Raw genomic sequence first — 13,844 nt, forward strand, 5'->3', positions numbered from 1 at the left:
AAAAGCCATCATCCAAGCCAAAGCCAAATCATTTGAAGCTAGAATCACCGAAGCTAAATCCAACATGAAGGAAATGTTCACCATATTTAGGGAACTTGAAACCCTTACCCCAACACCCCAAAACTTCACCAAAGATAAGGTCTGGTGCGATGGCTTTCAAACAGCCATGCGTAACAAACTGGACCTGCTTCAAGCCAAAATTATGAACTCCAGACTCACTCTCCCTACCCCCCCCACAACCACCCCCTCTCACACCTCAGATGCCTCCCCCACATTCTCCTTCAAAACTATCCAGGAGAAAGACATCATTAAATTAATGAAAGGCATCAAACCCTCCAACTGTAAAGGAGACCCCTGCCCTGCCACCATTATCAAGGATTGTGCCGACTCCCTCGCTCCATTTCTCACAGCCTTTGTCAACGCCTCCTTCACCACAGGGAAAGTACCCTCATCCCTCAAGGAAGCATGGGTCAGGCCTCTCATAAAGAAACCCACACTTGACCCCACCTCACCCAACAACTATAGGCCCATCACCACCGTCCCTTCCTTCTTAAAATTCTGGACAAAGCAGCCTACCTGCAAGTTCAACACTTCCTCGAAGAGAATAAACTCCTAGGTCTGAGACAATACGTCTTCCGCCCCAAACACAGGACTGAGACCGCCCTACTCGACCTTAAAAACCAGATGGATGACGCAAGAGACTTAGGCAAACCCATCCTGCTCCTTCTCTTCGATCTCTCTGCCGCGTTCGACCTTGTTGATCACAACGTCCTATGCCACCACCTGACCTCCACTGCAAACTTCTCAGCCCATGACAGTACTTGGATCACCTCATTCCTACAAGGAAGGACCATGCAGGTCTTCTCTGATCTTGCGGGAGGGAAAACCTTTTACAAACCAAGAGCTGGAAGAAGCTTTGAACTGTTATTTGAACACTTATTATTTTGAGGCCACACCCCCACATATTGCATACAAATAGAAAAGAGGGCAAGTATAGATTTTGGACACATACTGACATTTACTTTGGACTTCCTGCCAAAGACTATCCTTATTTTCATTTAGGTAGGGAAATCCCACCTCAGTATAGGGCACGTTAGGACTTTTTCCAACCTTCTTTTCTGTTGAATAAAATTGTATTGCCCAAAACTTTAATTCAGTTGTCTGTGTTTACTTCATGCCTTCATAAATGGTGTCAGGAATGTGATACAGCTCAACTGATACAAGTTGGGGAACCCTAAGGTTTGAGAAATTAAGTCCCAAAGTATCAGATCCCTTAGTAGCTATGGAAGGCTCTATTGGGTTCGATATTTGCAGCAGGGAAGAAATTATTCCCCCAGGTGAAAGAAGACTAATACTCACAGATCTGGTCTTGATTCCACCCCAACACACATACATCAGGTTGGCTCCCAAGTTGGAGTTAGCACGGACATTTGGAATTGATGTATTAGCAGGAGTCATACACCCAGACTTCAGGATATATAAAGGTGTTTCTACAAAACCATGGGAAAGATCCCTTCCAGATCCATCAATAGGATATAATTGTAGAGGGGGTGCTTGAGAGAGCAATGTTTCCTAAGGCAAAGGAAGAGGCCGGGAAGGAAGTAACAGACTGGTGTAGGACCCCTGGAAAAATTCTAAGTTGGGGAACAAATATATTCTTGTAATAGATTATGCCATACGATATCCGGAAACCTTTCCCCTTAGGGCTCATACCACCCAGCACATCCTGAAATCTCGCCCCCCATTCTTTTCAAGAGTAGGGTTTTCCAAAGAAATCTTAATGGATCAGGGCTCTACATTTATGAGCAAACTCATGGGGGAAGTGAAAAAACAGTTGCATATTACCACCTTAAGAACGTCAGTATACCACCCACAGACAGATGGCCTTGTGAAAAGGTTTAATAAAACTCTAAAAAAATGATTTCACAGGAGCTAGTAAAAAAGGAGAGAAGGAATTGGGATGAGATTTTACCTTGGCCTTTATTTGCTCTTCGGAATACCCCACAATCTACAGAATTCTCCCCATTTGAATTACTATACAGACAGTAACCCCGAGATATCCTGCATATGTTGACGGGAAACCTGGGAAGAAAGTGAGGAAGCCCCAATTCCACTTTCCCAAACTGCACACCGTCTTAAAGAGCACATGGCAGTAGTAAGATCTTCAGTCCAAACTCATATGGCCAAAGCACAAGAACAGCAGAGAACCTCCTATAATCGTATGGTCACCTTAAGATGTTTCGATGTAGGACAAAAGGTGTTTGTGTTATTGCCAACCTCCGAAAATAAGCTAATTTCCAAATGGCACGGGTCTTATGAGGTGCTAGAACAGACAGGATCCTGTAACTTCAACCTGACACTGATTGAAAATATAAGTATACCATATAAACCTTTGAAAATAATGGAAAGAAAACCCTACAGCATCAACTACCACTATTCTGTCATTTTTACTACCTGATTACTCTGATAAAAAGGTTCTTATCCCTCTCTGAACTTGGTTATAACCAGAAACAAGATATGTATGACTTACTCCTACAATTTACCAATGTATTCAGAGAGGAGCCAGTGAGATTGACAGCAAGTGTGACTATTGCCAAATCTTCTACCTTAACCATGCAATGTATTGATGCACCTGCCACTGTTACTATGCCTGTGACCCCTAAAAATGGGACCCCCACTATTGCCAAATCTTCTACCTTAACCATGCAATGTATTGATGCACCTGCCACTGTTACTATGCCTGTTACCACTGAAACTACTGCACCCTTACCACAATCCACCTCCCCATCCCCTCCACCTCAAATGTGCCTTGATTAACGCCCAATCTGTCAATGCCCATGCATTGGATATCCATGACCTCATCACCACCAACGACTTAGACCTCCTCCTGGTCACCGAAACATGGCTGCATGAAGCCACCGCTCTACCAAAGGTGGAGGAGTAGCAATCATAGCTAAAGACTCCCTCAGAAAAAATGATAAAACTACCTATGACAACAGCGACTACCTCCAACTCAAACTCTCCATCTCTCACCACAGCACCATTACGCTCCATCTTATCTATCGGCCACCCGGTCCATAGGTGACTTCCAATCCGCCATCACCCACCTTTTGGCTGACCATCTAAAGAAATCAACCAAAGCTATCGACCTCGGTGATATTAACCTTGGACTAAATGACCCCAAAGACCTTGCTTCTACATAATTCAACTCAGCCCTTGGAACTCTAGGTTTCACAAACACTGTCACAGACCCCACCCACTCCTTAGGTAGGACACTTGACTGGATTGCACAGCACAACTGCCCTCTCACTATCACAGGCAACTCCCCCACCCACATGGTCTGACCACCACATCATAACCTTCAACATCCCCACTACAACACCCCCACCCCACACCCCACCAACCCCTGCCACCAGCCCTCACCAGAAGCGCTGGCCTACTCACTAAAGAAAGACTCCTACCATTCCTTCAGGGACCTGCCTTCAGACCTCCCTTCTCCAACGACACAGAAACCCTTGCGCAAAATTACAACAATGCTGTATCGGCAGCAATCAATTCCATTGCCCCCCTCCAACCTCGGAAATCCAAACCCACTAGCCAGACCAACACCTGGTTCACCCAAGATCTCCTTAAACTCCGGACGGACAAACACTCTGCCCTTGCACGCTGGCAAACCTCTCAAGACGACAAAGACAAACTTGACTTCAAAACCTGTTCCAAGGAGTATAAAAAAGCCATCATCCAAGCCAAAGCCAAATCATTTGAAGCTAGAATCACCGAAGCTAAATCCAACATGAAGGAAATGTTCACCATATTTAGGGAACTTGAAACCCTTACCCCAACACCCCAAAACTTCACCAAAGATAAGGTCTGGTGCGATGGCTTTCAAACAGCCATGCGTAACAAACTGGACCTGCTTCAAGCCAAAATTATGAACTCCAGACTCACTCTCCCTACCCCCCCCCCACAACCACCCCCTCTCACACCTCAGATGCCTCCCCCACATTCTCCTTCAAAACTATCCAGGAGAAAGACATCATTAAATTAATGAAAGGCATCAAACCCTCCAACTGTAAAGGAGACCCCTGCCCTGCCACCATTATCAAGGATTGTGCCGACTCCCTCGCTCCATTTCTCACAGCCTTTGTCAACGCCTCCTTCACCACAGGGAAAGTACCCTCATCCCTCAAGGAAGCATGGGTCAGGCCTCTCATAAAGAAACCCACACTTGACCCCACCTCACCCAACAACTATAGGCCCATCACCACCGTCCCTTCCTTCTTAAAATTCTGGACAAAGCAGCCTACCTGCAAGTTCAACACTTCCTCGAAGAGAATAAACTCCTAGGTCTGAGACAATACGTCTTCCGCCCCAAACACAGGACTGAGACCGCCCTACTCGACCTTAAAAACCAGATGGATGACGCAAGAGACTTAGGCAAACCCATCCTGCTCCTTCTCTTCGATCTCTCTGCCGCGTTCGACCTTGTTGATCACAACGTCCTATGCCACCACCTGACCTCCACTGCAAACTTCTCAGCCCATGACAGTACTTGGATCACCTCATTCCTACAAGGAAGGACCATGCAGGTCTTCTCTGATCTAGCTACTGCCTCACCTACCATTATGCTATGTGGGGTACCACAAGGCTCATGCCTGTCTCCCACCCTCTATGATATATTCACTCGCCCCCTCTTGCTCATCCTTGATGCCATGGGGATCTCCTACACTAATTACGCGGACGACACACAGATCCTCCTCACCCTGACAGGCGACTATGACACTGACTCCAAGACCCTCAACATCATCTACAACACCATCCAAACCTGGATGGCTGCAAACAGCCTCTGTCTCAACTCAGACAAAACCGAAGTCCGACTCCATCAAAATTCCAGTATCCGAGTCAGTAAAAACCTTAGGCGTCTATCTGGACTCAAGTCTGTCCATGACCAGACAAGTGAATGCCATTGCCTCCTCGGCTGCCTACCATGCTAAACTCCTCAATGCAGTCAGACCCTACCTCTCCAACAACACCTGCACAAACACAGCAAGGGCTATCACTGGATCACGGTTGGACTACTGCAACGGTCTCTTCCTAGGGACCTCTACAAAAAACCTTGAGAAGCTGCAAGTTATTCAAAGCAATTCCTTACGTGCAGCACAAGGCATCTCCAAAAGAGAGCATATCTCTACTGCCATCAGAGCCTCCCACTGGCTCCCCATAAAAGAGAGGATCATCTTCAAAGCCCTGACCCTCACCCACAAATGCATTCACCTCGCCGCACCAGCATACCTATCGCAAAGGATCCACCCTGCCTCTTCCTCTAGACCAACTAGGACCCCCTATGTTAACCTACTCACCGTACCCATGGTAAAAAGAGCAAGAGCAGGTGGCGCCAGCTTCCCCTACTTAGCCGCCCTGCACTGGAATGCCCTCCCCACGGCCCTGCAAGCTGAACCTTCACTCACCGCCTTCCACAAAACCATGAAAACCACCTCATTCGACTGATCACTTTACCCCTGTCATGACGTCCATCCCCTACATGGATACTATGGACTGAGTACGTTTTATGCATAACATGTATTATATCTCTGTTATCCAATGTTGTAACATATGCGTAATGTAATTAAGCCTACTACAAGTAACAGCGCCATAATGCCCCTGGGCTGTCTGTGCGCTATATAAATGTAAAAAATAAAAAATAAAATAAAATAAAGGAATCTGCCACCACATCCACACCCCTGAGGGCAAAGTGGTACACCTAAAACCTTATAGACTACCTGAAGCAAGGAAAGTGACCATCATCCAGGAGGTCAAGCAGATGTTTGAAGCTAATATTATTGAAACATCTAATAGCCCCTGGTCTTCCCTATTGTATTAGTGGCCAAACCCGATGGAAGTTGGCGATTTTGTTTTGATTTCAGGAATGTTATTGGCATATCTGCTTTTGATGCCTACTTAATGCCCCATATTGATTATTTCACTGATCGGCTTGGCAATGCTGTCTGTCTTTCCACCATAGACCTTACAAAAGGGTATTGGCAGGTTTCACTTAGCGGCCCCGAAAAAGAAAAAACTGCCTTTGCCATGCCGATAGGTTTATTCCACATTAAAAAGTCCTCCTATTTGGACTACATGGGGCCCCCGCAACATTCCAATGGTTGATGGATAAGATCTTACAACCATACCGTTCTGCACGGCCTACATAGATGACATTGTAATATACAGTAAGACCTGGGAAGATCATGTTTATCTCCTCTATACAGTCATGCAAGTCTTTTATTTAAATTTTATATTTTATTTCCTCTTGGCGGGTACATTGGGAAACAGCAGGCAGAGGGGAACAGATAACAGTGAGAACGCATTAGAGCATACAGATGTAAAGAAACAAAACATTTCAGTAAAAGAAATAGTAAGCCGTCTTTTCAATACATCTGGGCATCATCACGAGTTGGGTGGTATCCCGGTGGTAATACTGCCGGGGTTATTAGCGTTAGCGCCAAATCCCCCAGCGCTATTAGCGCCAGATCACGGGTTTGCTTTGAGCGGGGGGTAAATCTGGCAAAACCTGTGATTTGGCAGACCCTTAAAGGCAGCGCTAATAGTGATACCGCCGCGTTTAAGGGTTACTTCCAGACTAGTGATGAGGCAGAGAGTCACAGTAGCTACACATGGGGGACAGAAGGATATGGAGGGTAATTCAACAAGACAGCTGGATGATTAGTCTGAAGTGAGGCCGGCTAGGTATGAGCAGAACTCCGCACAAGTGTCTTCAGGTCTGGAAGAGTTGGGGAGTGTATTGATGTAGGCCACCTCGCAGTTCTGAGTCCAAGTAAGTTCAACCAGCCGTGTCTTGGCAGTTGTAGGGTTCTTGTCTTTCCTTTTGAGTGGTATGAACCTGTTGGTAATCATGCACCCCATATTTACAAAAGATATGATGCGTTTGGACAGAGGTGAGGACCAACCTCCAAACAGTGCGCCCAAAGGGGTATGGTCGAGCGTGACCCCCACTATGTATGACAATGTTTCCAGGACTGATTCCCAAAATCCGACCAGGGAGGAGCAGCTGCAGAACATGTGAATGTGGTCGGCCAAACGTGTGCGGCATCTCAGACACTTGTTCCCCAGTCTTAATCATTTTACCCACTTTCGCACATGTTTTTCCATTGGGTATCAGACAGCTACACATTTAAACTGATCGCCCATTTCATCCTGATTGCAGGTAAATTCGGGCTGTTTTATTCAATATCATCCTATAAAGTGTGGAAAGGCGGCCACAGCAATTTGTGGAGTTGGAATATATGACAAGTCAGCATTTTCAGGGGTTCCCTGGGGTAGTCAGGCGACCATGCGGTGACCGCGGCACGAATTCTGTAGTACTGCATTTGCTCCATAGTCGAGTACCCATGGTCCTGTCGCCTGGTTTGTGGAGTAATAAAGGAGCCGTCTGGCAACAAGTCAGCCAATGCTCTGTAACCCAATCCCTCCCAGCGGAAGCTCACTGTCTTATCCCACGTTGGACCCACCCCGGGGAATTCCCATAGTGGAAGCCACTTATAGTATGCCATGCCGACAAGGTTGTCTTAACCGGGTCCTAAGGGCAGTCATCAGTGTATTTCTCCTCCAGGACCAGCGCCTGGAGGTCAGTCCTCCCTGATGCTAGGTCTTCCAACTTCACGTGAGGCGGGGATGGATCCCCACCATACCAGTAAGATGCAAATTGGGCTTGGGCAGTTAGCCAGTATAATTCAAGATGTGGATTTGTCAGTTCTCCCGCATTTTAGGAAAGATTCCCATTTATGTGCAGTTTTCCTTCGAGTTGTGTAACCCCCCAACTTTTTGATGCTATTTAACACCTTAGTCTGACTTTGCCAGTGGAGCACAGCCTTCAGCTGCACTCCTCTGGGCTTTCTCGCTCACTTCGTTATGGGGGAACTGACATGCCCTTAAAAACAGTCAGTACTGGGAAACTTTGTTTCCCTTAGTCCTTTTCCAATGTTGAAACTTTTCTGCAACATGTTACAAGTGCACAATGCACCTTACAGTACAGTGCGCTTGGGTCCTCCTGTGATTTCGCATGGCCATAGACACCCTCAAAGGATTTTTTTTGAGAATTGCAGATTTACCCTGGACAGGGCTGGTAGCAGCTTATCTTTTCATATATTTTTAAACCTTTCTTGTCATACAAACCGCGTTTACCGTGTTTGGCACAGAAAGGTGGCCTGGTTCCAAAATGGCCATGCCACATGGTTCTTTGTCCTGTCCTTTGGCCATCTTGCACCTTCACCTTCCCCAGGTCGAGCCAACCCAGGTCAGTCCTTATTTGGACATGCATTCTCCCGCAAAACGCCAAGCTTCCGTGGGCTTCTGCATGCCTTTTGTGTGTGCTTCGAGGATTTGGGTTGGACTGTCTGGTTCAATACACATCCTGGGTGCCAGAGAGTCTGGTGTGCTGTGAATGAGTGGGACCATCGTGGTCCGTGATTGGTACCTGTATGTGAGCAGATCTCCCATCGGGTCCTTTTCATTTTAGCGCAAAGGAGATTCTGGATAAGAGAAGGCTCCAAACATCCATACCATGACAATCTCTTGAGTTCTCACTGAACAAAGGATAGTATCCGAGCATCCTGAAACTAAGAAGCTTTTGTTCCCATGCCCTTACGGAATGCAGCCGGGACCTTTTGGCCTTCACAATAACAACTGCCAGAAGAATCCATACTAAAATCCAGGAAGAGCTCAAAAATGAAAAGTTCCTATCCAATGATAATGTGGACAATGCAAGGGAAAACTGAAAGAAATCAATAATACGATGGACCAGTTTACTGCTGAAACACTTGAGAAAAAACATAAGAAACTGGCAAAAGACATTAAGAACTTTAAACTGGAAACAGTATACCCCTACCTTAACCCAGACTACAAAGAAATCAAAGAAAAAGAGAGGATGCAGAACCAAGCTGCCACACAAAAGCAAAGAAGGAAGTGGGTCACTTTCTCGGACACGTCCAGCTCCGGGTCTAGCTCTGGGACCGATATTTCTAACAACATATACGGCCAGCAGATGAACAACAGAAATTTCCCATATCCACCACCTATACCACTGCAACCTTTTGTAGGGCAAGGGGGACCCAGAGGCCATCCCTGGGGTCCCCCACCAATGCCCATGTTTCAATACCCCATGTGGAGACCAACCAGAGAGAGACGACGCAACCACCGGTAGAATTAATTGGACAATTACGGAAACTAAGAACATTATCATGTCTCTTAAACCGTCTCGATGCATTGGTGACACCTGTCCAGCCCCAATTATTAAAGAGGCTGCACATGAACTAGCCCCCTTCGTTTCATCATTTATCAACTCCTCTTTCAAATCATGCACTGTGCCAACCAACCTTAAAGATGCCTGGATATTACCTCTCCTAAAAAAAGTAAACCTGGACCCCAATGTCCCAACAAACTATAGGCCCATAACAACTGTCCCGTTCCTCCTCAAAATCTTAGATAAAGCTGCATATCTACAGAGCCAATCTTATCTGGAGATCAACAATCTACTAGGGACAAGACAATCAGGATTTAGACCAAGACATGGAACCGAAACGGCTCTCCTTGATCTTAAAAACCAACTAGACGAGCAAAAGATAGAGGAAACATCTCTATTCTCCTACTCCTAGACCTATCAGCTGCCTTCGACCTGGTAGATCACAAGGTACTCTGTAATCACCTCAAATCGGCGGTCAACTTCTCTACAAAAGCCACAGCGTGGATAAACTCATTCTTGGACCAGAGAACCATAAGAGTCTTCTCACCTACATCAGCAGCGGATCCAGTCCCCATTACCTGTGGAGTCCCTCAAGGATCATGTGCTTCCCCCACTTTGTACAATATTTTTACAAAGCCTCTCTTTGATATATTGGACAAACTTTGGGTCTCATATACCAACTACGCTTAGGATACCCAGATTCTTATCCCAATCCAGGGTGACTATGAAAAGGACACCAGCCTCATAAATAAAATCTACCAAATCATCCAAACCTGGATGGCCACACATGGCTTATGTCTCAACGACGACAAGACTGAGCTCATAATCATCGGGCCTACCAGTAAACTTAACAAATTACCCCATCTGTACAATTCCATCACGGCATCAAAATCAAGGTAGCCAAGGATAAAACCTTAGGATTCTACATAGACTCAGCGCTCACCCTCGACAAGCAAGTAAATGCTACAGCCTCAGCAAACAGTTACACCTGCAAACTTATTCACGCCTGTAAACCATGCCTATCCACAGACAGCTGTACCACCATAGCGCAAGCCCTCATCCTCTCCAAATTAGACTACTGAAATGCACTGTACCTAGGCACCAGTAAACATAACATCAACAAACTCCAAACCCTGCAGAACAATGCCCTTAGAACAGCCCTAGGTATTCCCAAAGGGCAACACATATCTGTCCATAGAAGAGCCGTCAACTGGCTGGCTATCAATGACCGTATCAAATTTAAAACTCTGAACATTACACACAATTGTCTGAACAACATAGCACCTGCATATCTCACAGAAAAAATCACAAAGTACACTTCTGAACGACCTATCAGAAAGGCCCTCTCAAACAGCATCAAAATCCCCAACTTTAAACTGAAAAGAACTGGTAGGTCCAGCTTCCCAGTTCTAGCAGCTCATCTCTGGAACTGCATCCCAGACGCACTCAGAGCCACCCCTTCCTTCCATGTGTTCAAAGCTAACGTCAAACTCTGGCTTCACACCAACGACTGCTAAATGCCACAACTGTACCAAATACTCTGTACATTTATTGCAAAATACTTGAAACTGTCACATATCCTACATGCAAGTCATTTGACATTGTAACATAAGAAATGCTTGATATATTATCCTGTAACATAAGAAATGTAACATATTTATGTACCTGTAACATAAGATTTAATTTTTCTTTGCAAGCGCCCAGTTGCTTAACGGCCAGGTGCGCTCTATAAATAAATAAACAATATAGTACAATACAACATCAAGAAATACCGGTTTTCAACCTATCTGACACTATACTTACCAAAATGGAACTTGCCGTTTTGTCCAAAGGACTTTCATATGTCCCTACCAACCCAATGGATTGGTTCAAATTGGACAAAGAACTCCAAGGCTTTTTCAGATCTATACGCCTCAAAATACATTTTCAAGATTCAGCCTATGAGCCACAAACAGAAGATACAGGCCTACACTTGAAGTCGTTCTTCAGTCCCAGTGATAACGACATACCATCTACGGTAATTTCCTTTGAAAAATGCATACGCCTAGAGGTCAGAAAACTTCAGAATGACTCCAAAACCCTACGTCACAATCTATCCAATGGCGAACGTAAAGCCCTTAAAAATTTGGAAAACAACAACAAGATTGTCATCAAGAATGCTGACAAAGGTGGGGGGATTGTGATTCAGAGCACCCAACAATATAAACACCTGGTTGGTATTCTATTTAATGATACAACTAATTACAGAAAACTGAAGAAAGACCCTACCAATGAAATCAAGAACCCGATCCAAGAAACGAGATATGCCCTAAAACAAGGTTAGATTTCTGAGAAGGAAGAGACATTCCTCAACACCTCAGAGGGCCGGATTCCTGCCTTTTACGCCCTCCCCAAAATCCATAAAAATTCAACCACTCCCCCGGGTAGACCAATCGTATCTGGTTGCGGATCCATCCTGGAACCAGTGTGCAAATTTATAAACTTTTTTCTGAAACCTCTGAGCCAAGCCACCAGCACCTACCTAAAAGACACCATGTCCACAATCACACTTTTTGAGAATCAAACTTTTGACAAATCCAAGGAACTGTTGGTAACCCTAGACATCACATCCCTCTATACCAACATACCCCAAGAGGCAGATCTGGAATGTATTCGGAATCATTTGACCCACCATATGGTACAGAAGCGCGTTCCAGTAAACTTTATAGTTGAACTTCTGGAATTGGCACTAACAAAAAACTACTTTTCCTTTGATGAGAACTTTTTCATGCAAACCTACGGTACCGCCATGGGGGCTGCCTTTGCGCCCAGCCTAGCCGTGCTCTTCATGTCTGAATTTGAAGAAAAATACATACTTTCAGCTCAGAACCCATTCAGGAACTGCATCAGCAGTTGGTATCGCTACATAGACGATATTATTTTTATATGTCACAGCGATTCCGAACTTCTCCAAGAGTTCCACGATTGGATCAACCAAATAACACCAGAAATCAAATTTACCATGAGCTACAGTTGTGACAACATCAACTTCCTAGATCTACAGATACTAACTCAGGGTGATAAACTCTCCTGCACCCTGTTCAGGAAGGACACAGACCGGAATACCCTACTTCACTACAACACCAACCACCACAGAAACCTAAAAAACAATCTCACCTATGGCCAATTTCTCAGGCTACGGAGAAACTGTACGGATACCAGCCAGTACAAATCACATGCAGTCAGTTTAGAGGTGAGACTACGAGCCAGGGGATACCCGAAAAAACAGATTAGGAACACCAATAAAAGAGAACTCTATACTCCACGGGAGACACTACTGACCCCAAAAAGCAGGATAATGAGGAAGACCGTTTTACATGTGTCACAACCTTTGGACCGGACACAACCAGAATACAGAAAACAATCAAAAAATTCTGGCCGCTTATAATACTGAGTCTTCTAGATGAACCAACCCCAAGGATGGCGCTCAAACGAGCTAAAAACTTAAAGGAACATTTAACCCATTCACGCCTTAAGAAGACGGCACGATCAACCCTATGTAACCTGAGGGATCTAACCAGCCATCATCCATGTGGGACGTGTGTTGCGTGCCAATTGACAAAAAAAAACAAATCCTTCAAAACTGGCAACAAAGAATGGGTACTCAAGCATTTCTCAAATTGCAAAACGTGCAATGCCATCTATCTAATTCAATGCCCTTGTGGACACAGATACATCGGCCAAACACAAAGACCAGTCAACAAGAGAATTAGTGAACATCGCTCAAGGATTCAGTGCAAAGTACATAATGCACCATTAGTGTCCCACTTCCTGGAGTACCACCATGGACCTGATGACTTCACCTGGTGGGTCATTGATAAAGTGGACAGTAACACCAACACGAAAAATGCATTAAAACACAAAGAAGCGTGGTGGGTTTTTAAACTCCAAACCATCACGCAGGGACTGAATGAGGCAAATGTACCCTGGGAGTAATACCATATGTATTTATTCAGTTTACTGCATATCCCATTTCTCTGCCTACAACCATTCTACTTTCTACCTTTGGCCAGGCACCAACCCTTTTAGGTCCTTCTCATGACACCTTCTGACACTAGCAATGATTGTAGCACATCCCTCCAAACAGGTGACAGTCTTCCAGTGTTAGATGGTGGCCCCTCCGACCCCTCGTTTTCACCTCCAGAGCCACCATGTCCCCATTACTCTATGATGCCCTCCCAGAATAAGGTTCATGGGTCCAGGGTTATGCCAATACACACGTGTACATGATTGGAGCCATGCCAAGTCTCATCCCTTAACCTACCTTGATGCTGCAACTTAGATTTGCCGGGAACCCGGGGGGATTTTTCCTCTACAGACTACGGCTCCTTTGCCCAACCCGACCTCATAGCGCTACACTTACTAGGTGACACCCCCATACTCCGAGTCACCCAGTAAACCAACGTATGTGCAGCCGGGAGCCGCGCAGACACCAACGCGTCCACGGCCGCACCAGGTTTCCATGACAACCCTGATTCCCATCTTGTTTACCCAATGCGCATGGACGGTGGCTGCTACACCGCTCCAGTACACATGCGCAACAAGTTCC

Source organism: Ambystoma mexicanum, chromosome 10 (genome assembly GCF_040938575.1).
Source record: "Ambystoma mexicanum isolate Mex_15411 chromosome 10, UKY_AmexF1_1, whole genome shotgun sequence".
Taxonomy (NCBI): Eukaryota; Metazoa; Chordata; class Amphibia; order Caudata; family Ambystomatidae; genus Ambystoma; species Ambystoma mexicanum.